The 10,000-nt window shown below is 49.1% G+C and overlaps 1 protein-coding gene across 9 annotated transcripts in view; it reads right to left on the bottom strand.

Annotated features, from left to right (window-relative positions):
- Positions 1-10,000, bottom strand: part of LOC134459663 (bromodomain adjacent to zinc finger domain protein 2B-like) — a 224,479-nt gene that overhangs the window by 174,552 nt on the left and 39,927 nt on the right. For all 9 annotated transcript variants that reach the window (XM_063212034.1, XM_063212033.1, XM_063212039.1 and 6 more), the window contains exon 2: positions 8,376-8,459. The gene's annotated coding sequence lies outside the window, so the exon portion shown is untranslated. The remainder of the gene's footprint in view (positions 1-8,375; positions 8,460-10,000) is intronic.

Raw genomic sequence — 10,000 nt, 5'->3', positions numbered from 1 at the left:
GTTTCCATGCGTGTGTGTGCATTTATGTGTGTGTGTGTGTCACCTGTATTCAGCAGAGTGTCTCTAGCGCTGCCTGCCAGTGCGGCCAGCTGAATTAGCAATTCCTCTGACAAGACGCAGCACCAGAGACTGCAGTGCCAGCTATCACTGCTGGACAGGAAGGAAGGAGGGAAGGCTGCGAAACTCTACGCTACGCTATCTGCAGCTAACGGCCAAATGCAAAATGCTCATACGTTTACAGCACCGTTCAACATTTATTTTTTGTAGCCATTTTTCAGAGAACATGAATGAAAATGCAAATCTTTCTTTATCCCTTATCCAAAGCTACCACAAACGATTTGAAGCTGTCATTGATGTAAACTTTTGATCAGGGTCTTTTGGGTGGTTTGTGTTGTGATTATGATTTTGAAAGAGTAAACTCAGGCGGTTGCTAGTAAACTGGTCTTCAGCCAGTTGCTAGCAAAGAAGTGTCATTCACATTCTATGAGAAATCGCTAACAAAGCATACATTCTGCCAAGGTATTTAAACGTATGAGCACCACTGTAGCTAAGATTTTCATTAAAGGCAGTCCCGGCTCTGCTAACACAGCTATCACTGCAAGAGAAGCTGCTAAGCTCTCCGCTACACTATCCTCTAATTACTCTATAGCTGACTGGCCACTTGCAGTGTCGTCAGTACAGGCGGACCAGGCTATGCTAACATTTGGGCTCAATCTCAAGAGTTCATTAGCGTACTACTAGTCTACGTTTGTGTATTGCAGCGGAAGAACTTTGAACACAGACCAGGATTTCCCAATTTGGACACCGCCTTGCTGAACACACAAACTGCATCTGCCCACGACAAGGTCACTCCTGTCTCCACAGACACTTGAGGAGAAGTTTCCAAGTGTGTTTATGAGAGTGTGTGTGTGTGTGTGTGTGTGTGTGTGTGTGTGTGTGTGTGTGTGTGTGTGTGTGTGTGTGTGTGTGTGTGTGTGTGTGTGTGTGTGTGTGTGTGTGTGTGTGTGTGTGTGTGTGTGTGTGTGTGTGTGTTATATTTCTTCAGAAGGAGGGGAAAGCTGGACTATCTGTCTTTAAACTGTGGCAACCCGCAGGCACAGGAAAAGAGCTTCCCACTCTTTCCTTGAAACGCCACCAAAAACTCACACAGGCATGATATCATTCCCCCCAAAAAACACACGTATAACACACACTTTCACATACTCCTAAATAGGCACACATACAGAGACTTAAGTGTAACCACACAGACACAATGGAGCATACACAGTAAAACATCTGGGTTATGTATATAACCCCAGTTCCCTGAGAAGGGACCAGACCTATTACTCATGGGACCTTGGTTGATCCACGAAGCATTTTTTATATCTTTAATCAAGCCGAATGGCAGATGGCTGTGTCAGTCAAGCTAGGGTCCGCCCACCGACGGCGGCTATTACTGCACTGACGCCCATCTCACTTCCTCTTTCGCTGCTGAGCCCCTCAGCAGAGACGCCGTGTGCTCAACCTAGTAATAGGTCTGGTCCCTTCTCAGGGAACTGGGGTTATATACATAACCCAGATGTTCCCTATCGCAGGAACTGCGACCTATTACTCATGGGACCGCCTCCAATCCCGCACACGACGTGGCTATGCAGAGGGCACCATTCGGAATACGGTGCAGTGAGGGCCCCGCAACTTCCCAGGGCAGGGCCCCACCACCACCAGAACCACACACACAGTATGCCAACGCCCAGCTATAGGGGAGCGACAGGTAGTGGTGCGACTACACAGAGGCCAAACCTCCCCGTTGCCAGCAGTTAACACAGCCCGTGGGGCAGAGGGTCAGCCACCTCCCACATGAAGAATCAAACAAAAGAGTGGAGAAACTCCACCCTGTCGCCCTCCATATGTCAAACACACATCCATCTGTATATGGGCCAAGACAACGACACCCCCCTCGTAGAGTGTGCACACAGACCCACTGGGGGTGCCAAAGGAGTCCTCTGTAGACAAACTCAGTAGCCTCCACCCATACGCGGCTGGAGCTCTGGAGCTGGGGCTGGGGCAGGTAGAGACCCAGTCTCTTTTTGGAGAAGTCAATGAGCAGGGCTTGACTCCACGGCGAGTCGGAGAGGACTGGAGCCCAGGTCGAGCGAGCCCTAGGCCTGGCTGGAGCTCTGAAGCTGAAGCTGGGGCCAACCAAATATGCCAACTTACGCCTGAAGTGGGCCTTACCTCCCGAGGCTGCCTCATGACAAATACATAGCAGAGTGCAGCACCTAAACCCTGTGTGCCATCCAAACACAAGCAGAGGGCATGCACAGGGCAAAGCTCATGTAAATAAACCCCCAAGAACACCCCAATGGGGGGGGGTGAAGAGACCAGCTAAACAAGGAGCTGACATCAGGCATAAGGCTGTGTCCACTGCGAGGTGGGAAAGCCGCATTCTGGCGTAACACCACCGCACCATCCTCCGCAGAGAAGCGCGGGCAGGCCGGATGTACCAACAGCGCATGTACAGTATGTAACTGAGGCGCTAGGCCAAGGACAACATCACCAACAATACTGTCTCACATGCCAATTTTTATTCTTTTATTTATTTATATTATTTTCAATGGCTGAGTTAGGCCCGCAGTGACGTCATCATCAAAGAGGACGGTACAGAGGTAACAGGGAATGAGTGGCAGAGAGAGAGACAGGGGAGGAGCAACAAACTGACCCAGGTCGGTAAAACGTAAGAGTGCTCAACCATGTAGGACATGGTAGGACCCAATAATTATGTTTGAGGGAAAGCAGCTTGACACATGCTGACGAGAGAAGCCCAAACTGGGGGTCCACTCGTGCCCGTAGAATTGTCAGCAGGCCCCATACCGACAAAGGCCCGGGTGGGGCACGCCATATGCCCATCATGACACGTGTCACCAGGGGATGCGAACACAGAGTTGCACACCCAAACCCAGAATGACATGTTTAGACTGCCGCCACATACAGTGTAATTGTCAAGGCTGCCATCGCTTGGTCCAAAAGATGCCGGGGAAAGCCAAGAGTGCCGGCAACAGGACACAAAAAGGAGTCGGGCCCCAGGTAGCGCATCACACCAACAAACATGTCACGCCAGCGCAGAAAGCAGGAGGGCAGACAGAGCCCTGGAATTCTGGAGAGCCCCTGCCACCTCACCAGACAGGCCGACATCCGATAGTTACAGCCTCTCCGAGGCCAGGCCACTAGTGCCGGCCGTGGCCATGCTATCTCCCCGTCAACCAGCCTCAGTAAGTCCTAGCACAGTGGGATCACCTATGGCGGGCCCACTGCCAAACAGCAGAAATCGAGAAAGCATGACTGGGCAGCTCCAGCTGGAGCCACCAGAATACACATAATCCTCATGCACCCTGGCCAGGAGCAAAGGGAGAAGGACAGTTGGGGAAACCATAAAGTGTCCCAAGGTCCAGGGCTATGCCAAGGCAGCCACTCCCCAGGGACGAGTATCCCCCTGGGAAAGCTCACAAAGGGCAATGCACAGTTAGCCATATTACAAACGGGTCGATGTCGGCCCTGCCAACTGAGATCAGAATGCTCTCCCCCACCTTTGTACGCAGAAGCCATGCTGCTGCATGAAGGTAGCCCCTGAAAGCAATGCCACATAGAACAGGGGCAGGGAATGTACTCCATCGTGCACGGTGATGCATGCCAGTGATGTTCAACCTATGGGCCGGGGCCCATTGGGGGGCCCTGAAGGTGTACCAAGGGGGCCTTGAAATAATATTCCAAAACCCACAATCACATTATGGTGTGTGTTGCTGCTGATTTATGTGAATTTTATTTGTATTCGGGTCCGAGGTGGGCCCCGAACCTTTGTGACAATTTGGAGTGGGCCCCAAGTTGGGAAAGGTGGGGAACCCCTGATGCATGTAATCGCCAAAGTGTCGTCTGATCCAACCTACACAGGAAGGGGCGAAAGCCTAGCAGCACTGTGAGGAGCCCAAACACCTTGACATGTAGTTTGGCTTGGCTGGCGGGCCAAAAGCCATTGACCACCACGCTGTGACCGATCCGTGGTGGATGCATAAGGTGCCATGGTTAACCGGCCCCCCACCACACTGACAAGCACTCAGGGGTCTACCAAACCCCTGTGCCTGTCCCTGCTTGGGTAGAAATACTGAGAAGTGCGTCAGACCCGAAAAAGCCCCAGTCACAATAAGCACATTGGCAAGGGCACCACTGCCGCGCCAAGCATGCCCAATAACTACAGGGACAACTGTGTTGTCCCCGGCCAACCCAGGGAGAACAGGCTGAGTGACATCAGTAAACTGTTCATGCGCTCCAGGTACAGTAGGGGATGCGGGCCCTTAGAAATAGGGGCGAGTCAGACTGAGGAATACAACCGGCTGGGCCAGGAGAAGAAACCTCTGAATGACTCATAATAATAAGAAATATTATGATTAGCTCGGCCATCATAATAATAATCATTGTTATCATTATTATTATTATTATTGGTATTACCATTCTTGTAATTATTATTATCATTAATAATAATAATAATAATAAATCCCGACCTCTCCCAATGGGTCAATGATGGCATAAAGAGAGGTGGACGGTCTGGGCTGTAACACCGCTATAACAGGCAATACCAAGCACGTGAACACGCACGAGAGAGAGAGCGAGCGAGCGCGCCGAGCTCCACTCCAAAGCCTGACTAGAACTCCTAGGATGCAAACGCAGAAGACCTGTGTCTGACATGGTTGGGTATATATGTGAAATGAGCAGACGTCAGATCCATAATGACGACCCAGTCATTAATTGGCAAGTACACTCGACGAAAATGTGCATGTGGAGTGGACACAGAACAGAGCAGTCCCCGGTGCAAGACCATAAGGCAAGACAGAGGCTGGCGTGAAAACCCTATGTGCGTGAATGACAGCAAAATAGGCAGCTGGCATAAAGTAGCCCCCGTTGCGCAGCCACCAGACATCTGGAGAGCGCGCACGGAGACGGGGCGAACCCAATTACGCACGCATTGCCATTGAACCAGTACAAAATGTGAGGCCCCAGTGGCAACGCAAAACGCAGGAATATCCTGCGTCAGACAAGAACAGACATAGTGCACCAGGCAGACGTCAGTATCAAGAAATATAATACAACATAGAACCGGGCGAATGCACCCGACAAAACGATGTGGAGTGAGCATTCTACATTCCCGACATTTCAGTCACTTTATTTACCCTCAGAGGGAAAACAAGTATAACTTTGCCCGGTATGCCGTAAATTGAGGCTCGGGCAGACATAGTGCGCCAGGCAGACGTCAGTATCAAGAAATATAATACAACACAGAACCGGGCGAATGCACCCGACAAAACGATGTGGAGTGAGCATTCTACATTCCCGACATTTCAGTCACTTTATTTACCCTCAGAGGGGAAACAAGTATAACTTTGCCCGGTATGTCGTATATTGAGGCCCGGGCACCAGCTTTCAGTCGTGTTATCAATTTTAAATAGTATTGCTAGCCAGTAGTCGAAGCAAAACCATTGCGCGCACCCGCGCGTCGATGTCTGCCTGGCCAAGCTGTGTATGAAGCCCGTCCAGTGGGCGCAAGAGCCAGACACGGAGATAAGCGCGCAAACAGTGCGCGCCTCGTCTCGTGACTGTACACAAAACTCAGGGAGTTCTCCCCTTTTGCCAACCCCATAACAGTAGCACGACCATCCTTATAGCAGAATGAGGGCATGTTATGAGTCTGGTTTCCCGTTGCAGAGGCCCACGAGAGCGCTGCGAGGGGTACTTTTACTGTATTTAAAAATCCAGACCTGTGCCAAGGTGAAGCGCTGCGTCTCCACTCCCTTTATAGCCGAGATTAGGGAGGGTGAAATGTTTGGATGTCCTGCACAGAGGCTCCTCAGAGCGGCAGTGCAAGATAGGTAGTCTACCTTTAAGGCATTCACAGATAGTCGTGCAATCACAGACCGTACATGGGGGGAGAACAACATTTTATTTCACAACTGACCATCAGAAGGGACCGTGCAAACCATCAGTGTGCAAACAGATCAATTTGTTTATTTGATGTGTACATGACATGTGTTCGGGCAACATTGGGCGAACCAGGTGCTTACGTGAACATACAGTGGGTCACAAGTGTGAGGCACTGGGTGTGTCCTTACGGTGTACAACGGGGACCATGGGACAAAACGTGCCAGTGGTCCCACATACAGTAGAGGTCGGCGTAATCCAGCTTGTGTTCGGTAGACGTCCCCGTCCGTCCATACATGCGACAAAGCCCCAGGCTGCTGCTCACCGGGCTAGTATAGGTCCGAGTCTAATCGGCCTACGAGCCCAACTTACCTGTGTCAACACTTCCATGCGCCCAGTACAAGTAGTCAAACCACCCGTCAGAGCCATGCTACAGGGCGGGGGATAGGCTAAAAGCCTAACTGAGCTAGCAGCGCGCGCCATGGGCTAGAAGGGGGTACACAAGCCGGTCAGGGAGGGGTCGGAACTCAGGGGCTCGAGGAGCTAGCTGGCTAACCGGCAGGTTAACACGCTCGACTGGCCTAGCAGACGGGTAAAGACGGCGTCTGCATTGAGGATAATTCCGTTGCTGAGACGCTCTCTCAGCGTGCCTAGGGGAACGCAGACCAAACACGAAACAGGGTCCTTCCCTTTGGGAAAGCGGCTGTATCGTGTTCTCCCCTCAGGGAGGCGCGTGCGACCCAAGGCCCCCTCCATAGATGTTCGTATCTCGAGGACATCTGAAAATCCTGTAAATAAAAACATCTGAAACGACAGAGAAAACAAGTTAAGAATCGCGTGGGCACTCTTAGCTGGCGTACACCGGCTATTACGAGTAATACGCCACACGGAAATTCATTAACAAATAGCAACATTGTATATTTTAACAATGTCGTAACAGTGATACTTTACGTGGACCTTTCCCGGCGAAGCAAGAAAAGAGGAAGTGAGATGGGCGTCAGTGCAGTAATAGCCGCCGTCGGTGGGCGGACCCTAGCTTGACTGACACAGCCATCTGCCATTCGGCTTGATTAAAGATATAAAAAATGCTTCGTGGATCAACCAAGGTCCCATGAGTAATAGGTCGCAGTTCCTGCGATAGGGAACACTTACATATTTACACACACACACACACACACACACATGTACACACACACACACACACACACACACACACACACACACAGACAGACTGTGCGTTGTTCATGGCAACCCCTGCTCTCTTTGTCTGCTCCTGAAGCAATGGCAATTAACTCCTAACTAACTTTACTGACACAAATATAAATAAACACAAACACACACACACACACACACACACACACACACACACACACACACACACACACACACACACACACACACACACACACACACACAAACACACACACACACACACACGAAAGGCACATACACCAATACAAAACACATTTCACAAGGATCCCGCCTGGGTCCAGTGTCATGCAAACCAACAGAAATTAGGATACCAAAGAAGCCCCTTGTTAGATTTAATTGGAGAGAAAAGTCAGCCTAGGCAACAACAGAGGAGAGGAGAAGAAAGAGAAAGCGTACAAAGAGAGGAGAGAGAGAGAGAGAGAGAGAGAGAGAGAGAGAGAGAGAGAGAGAGAGAGGGGGTAGTGTGGGCAAAAAACAGAGGACGAGAGGAGAGAGAAAGAGGAGAGGATACGAGAGGAGAGGAGAAGAGAGGCGTAAAACAGGGAGTGGAAAAGAAAGAGAGGAGACGGGTGGGGATATAGAGACCGAAAGAAAGAAAGAAAAAGACAGAAAGAAAAAAATATATCTTTCCAGAGAGCAAAATTAAATTAGGTTCAATTAGGTGAGAGTGGCAGTGTTCTACCCTTCTCTTCTCAGTCACAGCTCCCAATTACCTCAGCCGAGAAACAAACATTTAGCTGCGCGCAAAAGCGTGACAAAACAGCACTCCCTCCCGCTGCACCGACAAACAAACACACACATATTCACACACACACACACACACACACACATACACACACAAGCATAAATGCAGACACGCACACACATATTCATACACATACAGCACACACACATCCACGAAAACACATACACACATATCCATACACGCTCGAACACACGCTCGCACGCATGCATGCAAGCAGACATGTACATAGACACACATACACACACACACACTAACACACACACACACACACACACACACACACACACACACACACACACACACACACACACACACACACACACACACACACACAAACGCACACACACACACACACTCATGAACACTAAAAGGGAGCAAGGGCTAAGCCAGCCACAGCCAATCAAATAAACACATCTTCCAGCGTCTGGCCAATGAGAACGCACGAAACAGACATGGTACAGGAACAGGAACTCACCGTGACAGGTGGGGTGGAGCGGGAGGAGGAGGGGAGGTGGGGAAGGGGGGAGTCCTCAGCTCTGACACATCCCTGCACAGTCACCTGCGGAGAGAGAGAGAGAGAGAGAGAGAGAGAGAGAGAGAGAGAGAGAGAGAGAGAGAGAGAGAGAGAGAGAGAGAGAGAGAGAGAGATTTAATTCTTGAGGATACTTCGATATGAAACACGCAAATGTAGTTGCCTGTAATTTCCGGCCTTAAGCTTCTTCTTTTTTCTCATGGTTTGAACCCTGCCGTTGAAATGGTGCGGCTAATGTATGGATGTTTTACAGTAAGGGTGGTCTGCGAAATTATCGTGAATGTTGTTTTGACGATGAGTAATTTTGCAATATCGAGATATTTGTATGAAGTCGCTAAACTCAACAAAGCGCTGTGACAGGACTCCTCCAGACAGCGACTACAGCCAAGCCTGTGAGCCAATAGTAATGTTGTTGTGAACTGGAGAATAAGTCTGTGAACCAATGAGCAGACAGTGCTGAGAGGGGGGCGGGCTGCAGCGTTTTGGCAGATGGAGAGAGACAGATGTCGTGTCACTCGTGCAGCGCTGCCGCTGCTGGTCAGTGGAGGGGAGTCGTTGATATCCAAATGGTGGATTTACATGAGGAATTCAACCATTAAACCAGCCATTGCATGATGCTGAGGACGTTTTGGAACTATGTGCTTTAATCAGCAACTGTCTGTGATTATGGAAAGCCAAATAGTTAGGAAGAGAAATAGCTTTGTCTCTGGTCTGAGAAATCGCGTTAGCATGCTAGTTAGCGAACTAGGCTAAGCAATGTTGTTCTCTAGGCTACAACTAGAGTGGCTGTTACTCACTACTTGAACACCCACCTGCATGTAGAGATATCATAACTGCTTAGGTGGACAAGTAATGTTAAGTTAGACTCGTGCAGTGAGTTAAATTACAATATGTGAAATTCAACACATGCAATTTGCAGCTGTCATAGTTAGATTCTGCTTCTTATCTACAAATGCACTGTTTCCAGTCAAAAATGGCTGTCATCTAACAGAATCATTGGCAATACATCATCATTTTTTTTATTCACATGGATATGTTTTCATGACAAGTGATGAAGTATTACTTTACAGTCCAGCATATGGATATTAGTAAATTCAAAAAGTGAAAGCTCTTTCACAGCACAGCATTTCTCCCAACTCTCTGTCCCTCCCCAGTTAAAACATAAATGCAGCACTAGGCCTACTACACCTCCAGTGCAGAATTGAAATTAGTCTGGAATCATGCACAAATCCCCCTGAAATAGGCCCTACTTGTTTTTGCACATGTTTTTGGAAATTATCGTCAAATTATCGTTATCGTGAAAATTCTAAAAATTATCGAGATAACTTTTTTGCCAATATCGCCCACCCCTAATTTACAGGCTAACACGGTTCATGACATCAGTAGCCTCCAAAACCGTGTTTTAACAGGACCTGTACTGTATATATCCCAACATGGACCCCTGCTTCATATGCAATGGGGCGGCCAATAATGTACAATTGAAGAGTTTTTTTGACTTGTGGACGTGACTTTTGGAAATGACTGCTCAGACGTCCTTTCATCTATGTGTGAACTGAACTCTTGCCCTT

This window comes from Engraulis encrasicolus, chromosome 12, assembly GCF_034702125.1.
Source record: "Engraulis encrasicolus isolate BLACKSEA-1 chromosome 12, IST_EnEncr_1.0, whole genome shotgun sequence".
Classification (NCBI taxonomy): Eukaryota; Metazoa; Chordata; class Actinopteri; order Clupeiformes; family Engraulidae; genus Engraulis; species Engraulis encrasicolus.
Note: the sequence above shows the minus strand (reverse complement) of the source record. Positions and strands in the feature narration are given on the sequence as shown.